This window comes from Camelus dromedarius, chromosome 27, assembly GCF_036321535.1.
Source record: "Camelus dromedarius isolate mCamDro1 chromosome 27, mCamDro1.pat, whole genome shotgun sequence".
Taxonomy (NCBI): domain Eukaryota; kingdom Metazoa; phylum Chordata; class Mammalia; order Artiodactyla; family Camelidae; genus Camelus; species Camelus dromedarius.
The window spans coordinates 21,534,215-21,546,275 of record NC_087462.1 but is presented as its reverse complement, the minus strand read 5'-3'; positions in this window follow the sequence as shown (position 1 = coordinate 21,546,275).

The window sequence follows — 12,061 nt, the reverse complement described above, 5'->3', positions numbered from 1 at the left end:
AACGTAAATAAATCAATAAAGAACCAATTAAGAAGGTAACCAAAGGACCACTTCTTAAAAAGGAAATAAACTCGAGTGATTTATGGTGAGTTTCACCATTTTTTCAAAAGTCGATGTTATCTGTGACACATAAACTGTTCTAGAGCATAGAATAAAGTGGAAGTCATTTTTCCTTAGGCTCTGAACAAAACCATGACATCAAAACTGAAAAAGGAAATAGTGGGCCATATCCACTCTGAAACATTGATATAAGCATGCTGAAAAAATATTAGCAGAGCAAATATACAGACATATTAAAATCATAAATGCAAGGATATTTTACTATTCAGTGTCAAAACAATCAATATATTTGGCACCTTAAAAGATCAGAGAATAAAAAATATATGATTTTTCAATAGACGTTTCAAAAGCACATGGTAAAATCAAACACCTGTTTCTGCTGAAATAAAAGCCATAACTTGAGAGTTGATATTTACCAAACATCAGACATGCTGGCGAACTAGAGAAGCAGTCCCTCTTAGGACCTGAGCAAGGTCAGGATGCTGTCTGTATCGCCCTATGTAACCTTTTACTCAACATCCTGCCAATGCAATAAGGAAAAAATAGAGGAATAAAATTTCAAAGAAAGAAAATTGTCATTATTTGTAAGCAATATTGTCATAGCCCCAGAAAATCAGCTCAGGAAAATAATAGAACTAATAAGAGACATTGGTAAGGGGGAAGTAGGTAGATATCTACAAAACATTAAAACTATGAATAATTTCCTTTACTACATAATAGTCAATTATAGAACAGAATTTACATTTTCATTCATAACAAAAAAAAACCATACATACAAAAGCTAGGAACAACCCTAATACGAACTGTGCAAGACCTAAATGAAGAAAGTTATTAAACTTTATGGAATGAACGTTAACAACAGTGAGAAGTGCTGAATAATGGAGAGACATGCCTTAATCCTGGATGGGAAGATGGACTGTAAGGCTGTCAATTCTCTCCACCTGATCCTCACGTTCAATGTCATCCCAGTCATAAATTGAGCATGATTTTTAAGGAAATGTAAATAAATAGACTTGACATTAAAAAGCATAAAAATTACTAGGAAAATTCCAAAATGAACACTGATAACAAAATTTGCTGTAGACCACATAAAAAACCATACTATAAAGCTACAGTATATAAAACAGTGTGTTTTGTGGCTCAGAAATAGACGATCAATGACTAGAATAAAATAGAAATTTTATAAATGAAACTATACACATTTAAGAATTCATTTTATGATAAATATGTGACCAACGCAATATTTTATTCCCGGTTGGAAAAAATTTAGGGACTATAATCATTAAAAAGGAATGAAAGGGGTACTTACTGACACAGAAGGATTTCCAATGCATATTGTAACATGAAAAATGGTCAAGTCACAGAACAATATGCATACAGTAATTCCATTTCTAATATAAGATGCAAGTACGTTTGTACATGTTTGAATGTAAATGCATAGAAAAGAGTCCAGGAGATGGATGTGAAACTGTTTACAGTGTATACTTTTGGGGAAGAAACAGGAATGGGGAGGGGGTATGGAGAAAGTTCTCATTTTAATCTATATTGTTTTAATCTATATTGTATTATTTTAATCTTTCATGCTGAAAGGATATTCATAAATTTTTAAAATTTTATGCATTCAATAATAATTGTCCAGGAGAATAAAAAAGGAAAAACAATTGGGTCATACACCACGGGAAAGATCCTGGGTGCTTGCAAAATTGACATGGAGCTTTGGGGATGCTCAGCGAACTCTGAACGCATCCTCTGATGCGCCAGGCTTGCGCACTGTCTTCAGACACAGTCCATTCTGTGTAGAGCCAGTTCCACCGCTCTGTCTGGGCCAAGTTCAGGAGCTGTCCCCTTGAATTTGGCCCTCACTCAGATGACAGTCCAGTTCCAGGAACTGCCTTCAGCCATGGACTTCATTCTTCACTCCCTAGCTTTATCTCCTCACTCCCAAGCCAGAGCTGGCTTATCCAGCCTAATGGGGGAACCCAGATCTTCCCACTTGAAATGTGCAGGAGGTGGATGCCAAGGCCACGGCGCTGGTGCACCGGAGTCACAAGCACCACCTCCCAAGGAGAAGCAAGAAGCAAGAAGCAAGGAGTGGCAACCTCCGAGCCTCCATCGTTTCTCATCACTCTCTGGCCTTTTGTGTCATGCTTATTTTCACACATCAAGTGATGTCCCACTAGAATGAGGGAGAGCAGGGACTTGATCTTGTTTACTGTTCATTCTATCCCCAGCACCGGGAAGCCTGCCTGGCTCCTGGTAGGGACTCAGTAAACTCATTGGGTGGGCTCAGGAAGTTACGTGGCCTGTCTTTACATCCATCAAGTGTGATCAGTTTCAAACTTTGGAGACAGGGACGCTCAGCAGACAGCAAAGGAGTAGCTGCCTCTGATTTCTGACCTGTCAGTGCCGGATGCAAGATGCCCTTCGACTTCTGGGTAGACAAGTCTCCTTTCCTCTCCCCAGAAGTTTTCAGCAAACCCTGCACCACCTTATCTTGTAGGCCTCAGGCCATTTTCCTCCTTGGAGCCTGACTTTCCAATTCCTGAATAATGAAATCCCCAAATCCCCGTGTCAAGGACAAGTCAGGAGTCTGCAGCCGGCACCGGTCCTGGCTTCTGGGACTGCAGTCACGGAATTTGCATTTTTCCACGAGCTTGATCTCATAAATTTCTCCTGCGGAGGATTCATCGGACTAAAGATTTTCTATATCTCCTTTCCACAACCAAACTCAAGGAGAATTTCTAATTTTCTGCCGAGGCCCGGTACTCAGCGGGGTTCTTTCCCAGGGTTTTGCTTCACCAAAAATATTGATTTCTTGAAGAAAAAAGCCACAATCGATCCAGCTTTCCCAAAAGCTTTAATGAGCAGAGTTTCTGCCAGGCTGAGCCAGTAGGGCTTGCTTCCCAGCAGGGAGGGAGGAGGACTTTGTCACAGCACACAGCCCTATGTGGCTCCCCAGGAGGGAGACAAACAGGTACCTTATTAAATGGCTCACCTGTCACTGAGGCAAGAGCTCTGGACAAGGCCACCTGAGGCTGGAGAACAGAAAGGCCCCTGTAGGGAGAAGAAAAGCAGTTCCTTTGCCACCTGCGAGGCAGTAGGAACAAGGGCTAAATTCCCTGGGCCTCAGTCTCCCCATCTATGAAATGGCCATCATCACGCTCCCCTCCGGCTGTTCCGGGACTGTTACCAAAGAGGATGATGAGATGTGGCCCAGACCAGGTGCCCAACAACTGCTTCCTTTCTTTTCCCTCTGGACTTTTTACAAGCCTCCTCCACTAAGAAAATGAGCCTTCACACAGTTTTGGTGTGTTTTGTTTGTTTATTTTGTTTTGTAATCATGTGAAAGTCCAAAGGCTCATGGTGAGCATGGTCTTTGCACTTAGCATCGGGCCAGAGCAGCTCGGGGATGGTAAAGAAATCCAAGCAGCATCTGCTGCCTGGGAAGAGTTGATAATTTGCTTGAGAACTTAAAAGGGAATATTTGCCAGCGATGGGTACCCCATCGAGGCAATTTTTATCCCAAAGCCCTGTGGGCAGAGACCAGCACTGACCAGCTGTTCCACGTGGACCATCGCTAAGCCCTTGAAGCCTGCCTCTGTGTCTGTGGAACTGACTTTTTGAGATCCACCTTCTGGGGTTTTGGTGGGGATTTTAAAAAGCATAAATAAAATGATGTAGGTGAAGGGGAGAGGGCAAAGCTCACTGGTAGAGAGAGTGCCTAGCATACAAGAGGTCCTGGGTTCAATCCTCAGTACTTCCATTAAAATTAAAAAAAAAAAAAGGAGAAAGGTCAGCCTTTAAAAAATAATAATGTAGGTGAAACATTCAACATTGTGCCAGGCAGGTAGCAGACATGCAATCAATGCTTTTTGAATTTTATGACCCAACAATCAGAGAATAATTAAGGGCCATGCATCCAACATCCAGCAGAGCTGTGCTCAATGGACGCGAATGGAAAAAGTGAAGGAACCGTGGCCACTGGTCTCTGTGTCTTGATTCACAGTGACTTACTGCTGCCCCTGGATTCCCTCCCAGCCAGGAGGCGGGGTGCACAGGGAAGCAGATGGACGCATACTGTAAGCAGGACACACTCGGGTTCCAAATCCAGTTTCACGAGTCACCTGCTGTGTGACCTTGGCTGGGTGGAGGACCTCTTAGATCTCTGTATCTTCTCATGTCTACAGGATGGCAACAGTGACAGTCCCCTCCTCACAGGGCGAGGTGAGGATGGTGCGGGGCAGGAGCATGGGACTGGACCGTGGTGATGTGAGCTAACAGCAGGACAGATTCTGGTCCTGTCCCGCTCTAGGAATGGGGCTTCCCGAGGCCCTGGCGAGGAGCAGGAAAGAGAGTCAAGGAGGAAAGGAAGCGAGAGAGATGGAGGCCCCTCACACGGCATGAAGGGGCCCAGGTGGGGAGTCAGCATAACACCAGAAAGAGAGAGAGGAGAAATGAGATCCCTTGAGCCCCGGAAACCCCTCAGCCCCAGGCAAGCCACGAGACTTGGTCTCTGTAAAGGTGTAATTGAAGCAGCAGCAGCGCCGGGAAGCGCTGGGCCCAACCTAGAGAACAGAGCAAGAAAACAAGGGGAGTGCCAGAGGGTCCTGGGCAAATTCCCGGAGAGTGCTTCCCAGCCCCGGGGTCACCGCTCAGAGCAGGAGCTCAGTGCAGGGCATCAACCACGTCCGTCACCCTGCACATCCCCTAGCACCCTGCCTGCTGGCTGGCTGCCTTGCACTGACATTTCCCAAACTGGTTGAGTCCCATTCCATGGGACTGCCACCAAGAGAGGGGATGCTGGAAGAGCCATTGGCTCTTCTGTTAACCACTGAGAGCCCAGGAATAAACAGACACAGAGACGCTTAGAGGAAAGTGAGGTATCAAGACTAGAGGACAGAACAAGAAACTGAGGCGTGTGCCCAGCCCCCAAGCAAGGAAGCTCTGACAGCTGAAATCCCCAGAGGGCTCTGCAAATAACGTGTATGTGTTTAACGTCACAGTTTAAAGAATGTGACTATAATTGCATAAACCAGGAGGAGCAGCAACGATCATGAAGCTAGCTAACATTCCTGAGCTTTTACTGTATGCCGGGCACTGATGGGTTGCATCTTTTTTGACCCTCACAAAAATCCCATCATCTGGGCATCATCTTTGTGCCCATTGTACAGGTTAGGAACCTGAGGCTTCCCGAGGGCAGCTCATCACCCAGAGCAACAGAAGAGCTCTGAGAGCTGACCGGCTAAGTTCCAGGTTCCAGTCTTTAGACCCAAGAACAGCGAGTAGGGTAGGCATGTGCCCCCCTAAGACAGAGATCTGTCACCCCAACAAGGGGGAGCATGTGCCAGCCAGGCAACACTCCAGCCCACAGCCCAGTGCACCTCAAGACATGCTCTCATCCAACACTTGCCTTTAGCACCAGCTATATCCAGTGAAATCCAATCTAAAATGAAGCTTCCCCTCAGCCTTTTTGTGTTTCGGTTATACAGTCATTAAAAGTGGAAAAAAAAACCCAAAAACCATCTAAATGCAGAGTCATCAGCCCATACACTCCACTTACTCCAGCCCCCGAAGGCATATTTTCACATTTCACATTTCCCGTGGTTCAGTTCAAATAGTCGTTTCTGACAATTAGTAAAGAACTCTCCCCTAACCTAGGAAACCTATTTTTTTTCTGTCTCCAGGAAAACAGGGTGTGTGATTATAAGAACCTGATTATCAGCTCTTTCAGAAGGATCCGGCTGCTTGGGCTGTGTTTGTGGCGTTGGACGCAACAGCGCTGAAAACACGACCTGCGCAACATTGTAATTATTGTCATCAATCACGCTACCCTCGAAGCACTAAGTGAGGACCTTTTTTCTGGAAGGGAAACAAAGCAAACCCTTTCTCGATGACAAGCAACTAGTCAAGGGAGAGGCAGTTAGCCTAGGGGTCTGAGTCACCCAGATAAGAGTTCCGATCGCAGTCCTGCCATGGGGGCAAGTCCCAAAGTGCCTGGTACAAAATTAACTCTCTCTAAACGGTAGCAGGATTTCTCTCTGATATCTTTACAGGGGCTGGGCGTGCGCTCTGTAAATGATCAAGTCCTCTCTACGCACTCTTGTTCATCGTCCAGATAAGACGTTCACCTCTTAGACCTGAGGAAGTCACTCCCCTTCTCTCCTTCTTCTTTGGGAAAAACTCAGATCATAAAGCTCCAAGTGACATGAGAAGACCATCAGCTTAGGTTCCCTGGCTTCAGTTTCCCATCTGTAAAATTGTTTGGATCTCGTATTCTTTTTTTTTTTAACTGAAGTACGGTCAATTACAATGTGTCAATTTCTGGTGTGCAGCACAACGTCCTGGTCATGCATATGCATACATATATTCATTTTCATATTTTTCTTCATTAAAGGTTATTACAAGATATTGAACATAGTTCCCTGTGCTATACAGAAGAAAATCTTTTAAATCTATTTTTATATATAGTGGCTAACATTTGTAAATCTCATACTCCCAAATTTATCCGTTCTCACCTTCTTTCCCTGGTAACCATAAGATTGTTTACTATGTCTGCAAGTCTGTTTTTTAGTGTCTTTTTTTTTTTTTTAGATTCCACATATGAGTGATACCATATGGTATTTTTCTTTTTCTGGCTTACTTCACTTAGAATGACGATCTCTAGTTCCATCCATGTTGCTGCAAATGGCATTATTTTATTTTTTTATGGCTGAGTAGTATTCCATTGTATAAATATACCACAACTTTTTTATCCAGTCATCTGTCGATGGACATTTATGTGGCTTCCACGTCTTGGCTGTTGTATATAGTGCTGCTGTGAACACTGGGGTGCATGTATCTTTTCACGTTAGAGTTCCTGGTCCTCATATTCTTTAATCACTAAACAGAGAATAATAAATCATTTTTGAAAGGTGGCAAAAAAAAAAAGTAAAAAGTTACAAAAATTCAAATGATGTAGAGATGTAATCATAATTGAGAATTCTTTGGGCCATACCTCGTAAGTGCATTACATATATTAACTTATCATCTTAAGAATTCTATAAAGGATATGCAATGATTATCACCATTTTTGAAAAAGAGAAACTCATGCACCAAAAGAACAACATCAAAAAAAATTGGCCGGTTCCTCTCTGCTGCCCTAGTGTGTTGTGAATATTGGTGGAAGCAGAGGAAATGTCCTCCTTGGTGCCCAGCACTCAGCTGCTCCATGAAGGAGTTTTTTTTTTTCCCTCTGTTGGCCACTAAGCCTCTGTTGCCCGCCGCACTCCTACGAGGGAAGCAAAGTGAGGATCTGTGTTCCCACTGGATCAGAGAGGGAAATTGACTTCTTTGAGGGTGCTCAGCTGGCTAAAGCCGGAATGGAAACTTGGTCTCTGGGTTCCACTCCCCTTTCCCATGCTCCACAGACACCTCATCCATCCATCCACTCCACCGAAGTCTCCTGAGTGCCTCCCACATGCCAGGCTGTGGGCCACGCAGCTGCACCCACCCAGGCTGGATGTCACCAGGGTGTGAGCGGGGGCAGTGGCTGCGAGAAATGGTGAGCGGGCAGGGTCTGCGTCTCTCCTTTCTCCGCCCCCTCCTCTCTCTTCCCTGTTTATTCTTCCTCTTATTTTCTTCTCTGTGGGGCTTCACCACCCACACAGCTACGTTCTGATAAAGTTAATAATCAGCGTGTCAGCTTTAAATGCCAGTTAGCTCAAGGAAGAGAACCTACTTGCCAAAAAAAAAAAAAAAAAAAGGAAAAAAAGGAAAATTCCAGTTGGGCTAACCCAGTACCATGATGCCCAGTCTGCAGGACCTGGATTTTGCATTCATTCATTCATTCATTCATTCTCAAGACAAGCATCTATGAGCATCTATCTATTAGATGTTAGACGTTGTTCTCGGTCGGAGGTCAGCCACCTTTTTCTGTAAATGGCACGAGAGTGAATATTTAAGGCTTGTGGGCCCTGTGGTTTATGCCACAACTGCCTGCTCAATGCTGCTGCTGTAGCGTGGACAATACCCAAGCAAACAGGGGTGGCTACGTTCCAGTCAAACTTTACACACAGAAACAGGAGGCAGGCTGGAGTTTGCCTGCCCCTGCTCTGGGCGCTGGGGCCCGGGGGAGAAGGAGACCCAGGTGCTCCCCTCGTGGAGGTCAGAGTCTGGAAGTGAAGAGAGACCCGGACGGTGCGCTGTGATAACAAGAGGGAGGATAAAGGGGGCAATGATGACAGTTGGTAGCTAATTACATGTGGAGCACCTACTACATGCCGGAAACGTCATCTAAGTTACTTCATTTATTTGTCCAACAACCCTGAGAAAAAGGTATTGTCTAGCATCATTTACAGATGAGAAGAAAATAAGGCTCGGGTGGACGAAAGGACTTGCCTGGACCACATGGCAGAGATGAATGGAGAATTTTACAGGGAGAGGGTTGGGACACAGACGGATGGTGACCAACTGCTGATCTTGGTGGAAATACCAGTCGGGGAGCCCCTCTCCTCCTGTCACAGAAGACAACTCCTTTTCCCACTGGACAAAGGGAGCATGGATCCCAGCAGTGCCCAGGGGGCTGGAAGCCCCCCCGGGGAAGGAACTGGGTTGTGTCCTTTCCATCTCCTGGGAGCCCTCAAGGAGGTCCTGGAAAGCCTGCCGAGTTGTTGTCTAGTTGCCTCCCCGAAGGACACACAGGGTGTGTGACCGCATCAGGCAGGACTCCCTCCCATTCTTGGCCCCACCCTCCTAAGAGCTCACCAGCCTGACCTCAGGGCAGGTACGTGTGTGCCCGGCCCCTCGGGACTGAAGGCTACATCCTGAGCTCCCGTCAAAAGAGAGGGGGCGTGGCTTCCAACCTGCTCAGTTCTCTGCAGCCTCAGCGCCAGCTGCCACAGGGAGAGGTTAACGAGCAGAAAGAGCTTTTTTTTTAACACACACACACATATACACACACACACACACACATACACACTCACACACACAGATACACACACACACACACACACAGAAGAACATGCATTTCCTAGTAAACCCTAACTGGTAAAGGCAAAATCAGCCAACACTTCCATAAATAAAACATCACATTCGTCTTTTGTGAATCCGTTCTGACCTCATGCTTTCCCGATACAACAGGCAGATGTGTGTCAAGCAGAAACAATCAACTTGAGTTATTTATTCCTTTATTGCTTAAAAATGAGCAGAAACAGTAATCAAGGATTTTTTGTGTGTGTGCCCATTAAAATTTTACTTTTTAATAATCATTTTAACTAAAGTCAGAAATGCCGGAGTCAGATGAAGTTAATTGGCTTTTATTTCTGTTTTTCACTCTGCGACGGCACGTTTGTGAGCTTCCTAGGAATGAATGTAGTAGCCTTTCGTCACATCTTCAACAGTTCCAGCCCACAGGATTGATTACTGTGCCGATTGCCTTCTCTGAAGCATGTGCGCTGGTGGGGTGGGTGAAGAGATGGAGGGTGGGGGCAGAGAGGTCCAAAGAGGGACACATTTTAAATCATTGACACTGAGCTGGCTGCCAGTCTGTTTCTGGATAAATTCGTGTCATAGAAATCTGCAAGGAACTTTAAGAGATAAGAAATGATATATTCCTTTTGACACTATCTGGATGCCAGAGGGATGTTTCCAAACCTCGTCTCAAGCAGGGAGCCCAGAATGTGTCATTACCCTTCAGGCTGCTGGCTGAAGGACTGTGTACAAGAGATTGTGTGTGGTAGGGTTCGGTCTATATTCAGAAAGAAGAATTTAAAATGCTCATTATCTCAATTCCTCTCTAGGGGAAAAAGCAGGCTGTAAGGATGCCAAAAGCTGCAGCTATATCTGTTTGTAAGCCTTTTCGCTTGCAGATTCACTTAAAGGAAAGCTATCAGAAGAGAGACTGAAGCTTATTACATTGTTTTCGACCTTCATTCTTTTGTACGTGTCAATCCCTTTGCCTTGGATGCCCTTTCTCACCAAAAACGTCTACTTTTCCTTTAAAATCCAGCTCAGAATTCTGCTTTGAATATGCTGAATTAACTCCTAGCAGACATCAATCCTCCCGGAAATTACCACCATAAACCATGCACAGAGTCCAAAAAGCAACTACATTGAAGGGTCTGGAGGCTGATGGAAAGCAGGCACATTTTGGAGGGGAGTCAAAACATAGAAAGGACTGGTGCAGGGTGAATTCTTCATTTTCATAGCTTTGGTCTGAGGTTGGGCTGTGATCCCAGAGTGGTGATAGAAAATTCATCCATCATTATGACCCGAGGACCAGGAGGATAGAGTCCACCAGAAAGTCAGAGGAGGAATCCAGGAGAGGAGAGAGTTACAGAAGGGGATCCCCAGGTTTTGAGTGTGAGCTTCATCCACGTGTCTGGCCAGCCCCATGGACCATGCATACCTGGGGAAGACTTGAAACAGCCCAGAGCCCTGAGAATTGAGCTACCAGCCCCAACAGGCAAGCCAGGGATGACAGTTTGAATCTAACTAACTACCTGCTAAAAAAAACAACATCAACATTCTCGGGAGGGATATCCCAGAAATCAGAATTTCCCACACAATAACAAGCAAAATGTTCAGGATAGAATCCAAAATTACTCAACATATAAAGAACTAGGAGAATGCAACCCATTTGCAAGGGGAAAAAAAAGTCAAAAGTGATAAACCACATGACTCTGATATTAGAATCACTAGAAGAAAATTATCATTGTGCTCAATGAGGGAAGAGAAAAAAAATGCGAATGAGTACAGGATAGGCAATATCAGCAGAGAAATAGGATGTGTGTGTGTATGTGTGCACCAAAAGGGAAATCCAGACCTGAAAAATACAATATCTGAAATTTAAAATCTACTAGGTTGATAATGTTGAACTTCCAGCTTTAGCTTAGGATACAGAAAACTGGAAAGAACATTGTTCTCACTTTTATAAAAAAAAAAACAGTAACACAGTCCAGACAGTCTGAAAAATTAAAAACACTTCTTGAATTCATTGCATACAGACACTGGGCATATTATATTCAAATTGCTGAAAACTTAAAACAACATCCTGAAGGCATCCAGAGAGGAGAAGGAGACATTGCATACGAAGGAACAAGGATAAGAAATACTACAGTTATGGTTAGAGACTATACGGTCCAGAAGATGATGGAGTGACATCTTTAAAGCGATGAAAGAAAAATGCAGCCAACACAGAATTTTATACCCAGCAAAGGCGCCTTTTGAAACTGAGAGAGAAATGATGGATTTCTCAGAGAAACAAAAAAACAGAAATTCATTGTCAGCAGACTTGCACTACAAGAAATGTCAGATGTTCATCAGACAGAAGGGATATGATGCCAGAGAGAAACGGGGAGCTACCAAAAAAAAAAGAAGAAAGAAAGAAAGAGAGAAAAGGAAAAGAAAAAAAAGGGGAAGGGGAGCACTAAAAGTAGAAAAAAATGAAGTTAAATATCAAAATCATTTTTTATTTTTAACTGCATCAAATCATAACTGACCATTTAGACCAATAAAGTAGTGATGTGCTATGCGTTTATAGCACGTAAAAAAAATGTTTGACAACAGTAGGACAAAAGACAGGCAGGAAGAATTGGCTGTGTACTCTTGTAAGGTCCTTTCACTACAAGCAGTGAATACTGAACACTGTAATATTTAAAGATAGATACTTCTCTTTGAAAGACACTTTGAGACATGAAAAGACAATCACAGACTGGGTGAAAATATTGGTAAATCACGTATCTGTTAAAGGACTTGTATCCAGAATATATAAAGAACTCTCAAAACAAATTAATAAGAAAAAATCCAAAGGGAAAAAAATAAATGAACGATTTGAACACTTTACCAAAGAATATAGTTAGGTTTATTTACTTTTAGAGGAGGTACTGGGGATTGAACCCAGGACCTCGTGCATGCTAAGCATGCGCTCTACCACTTGGGCTACACCCTCCCCCGGGCAGTTTCTTATAAAGTTAAATATACACTCATCATAGGACCCAACAAATCCATTCCTAGCTATTCACCC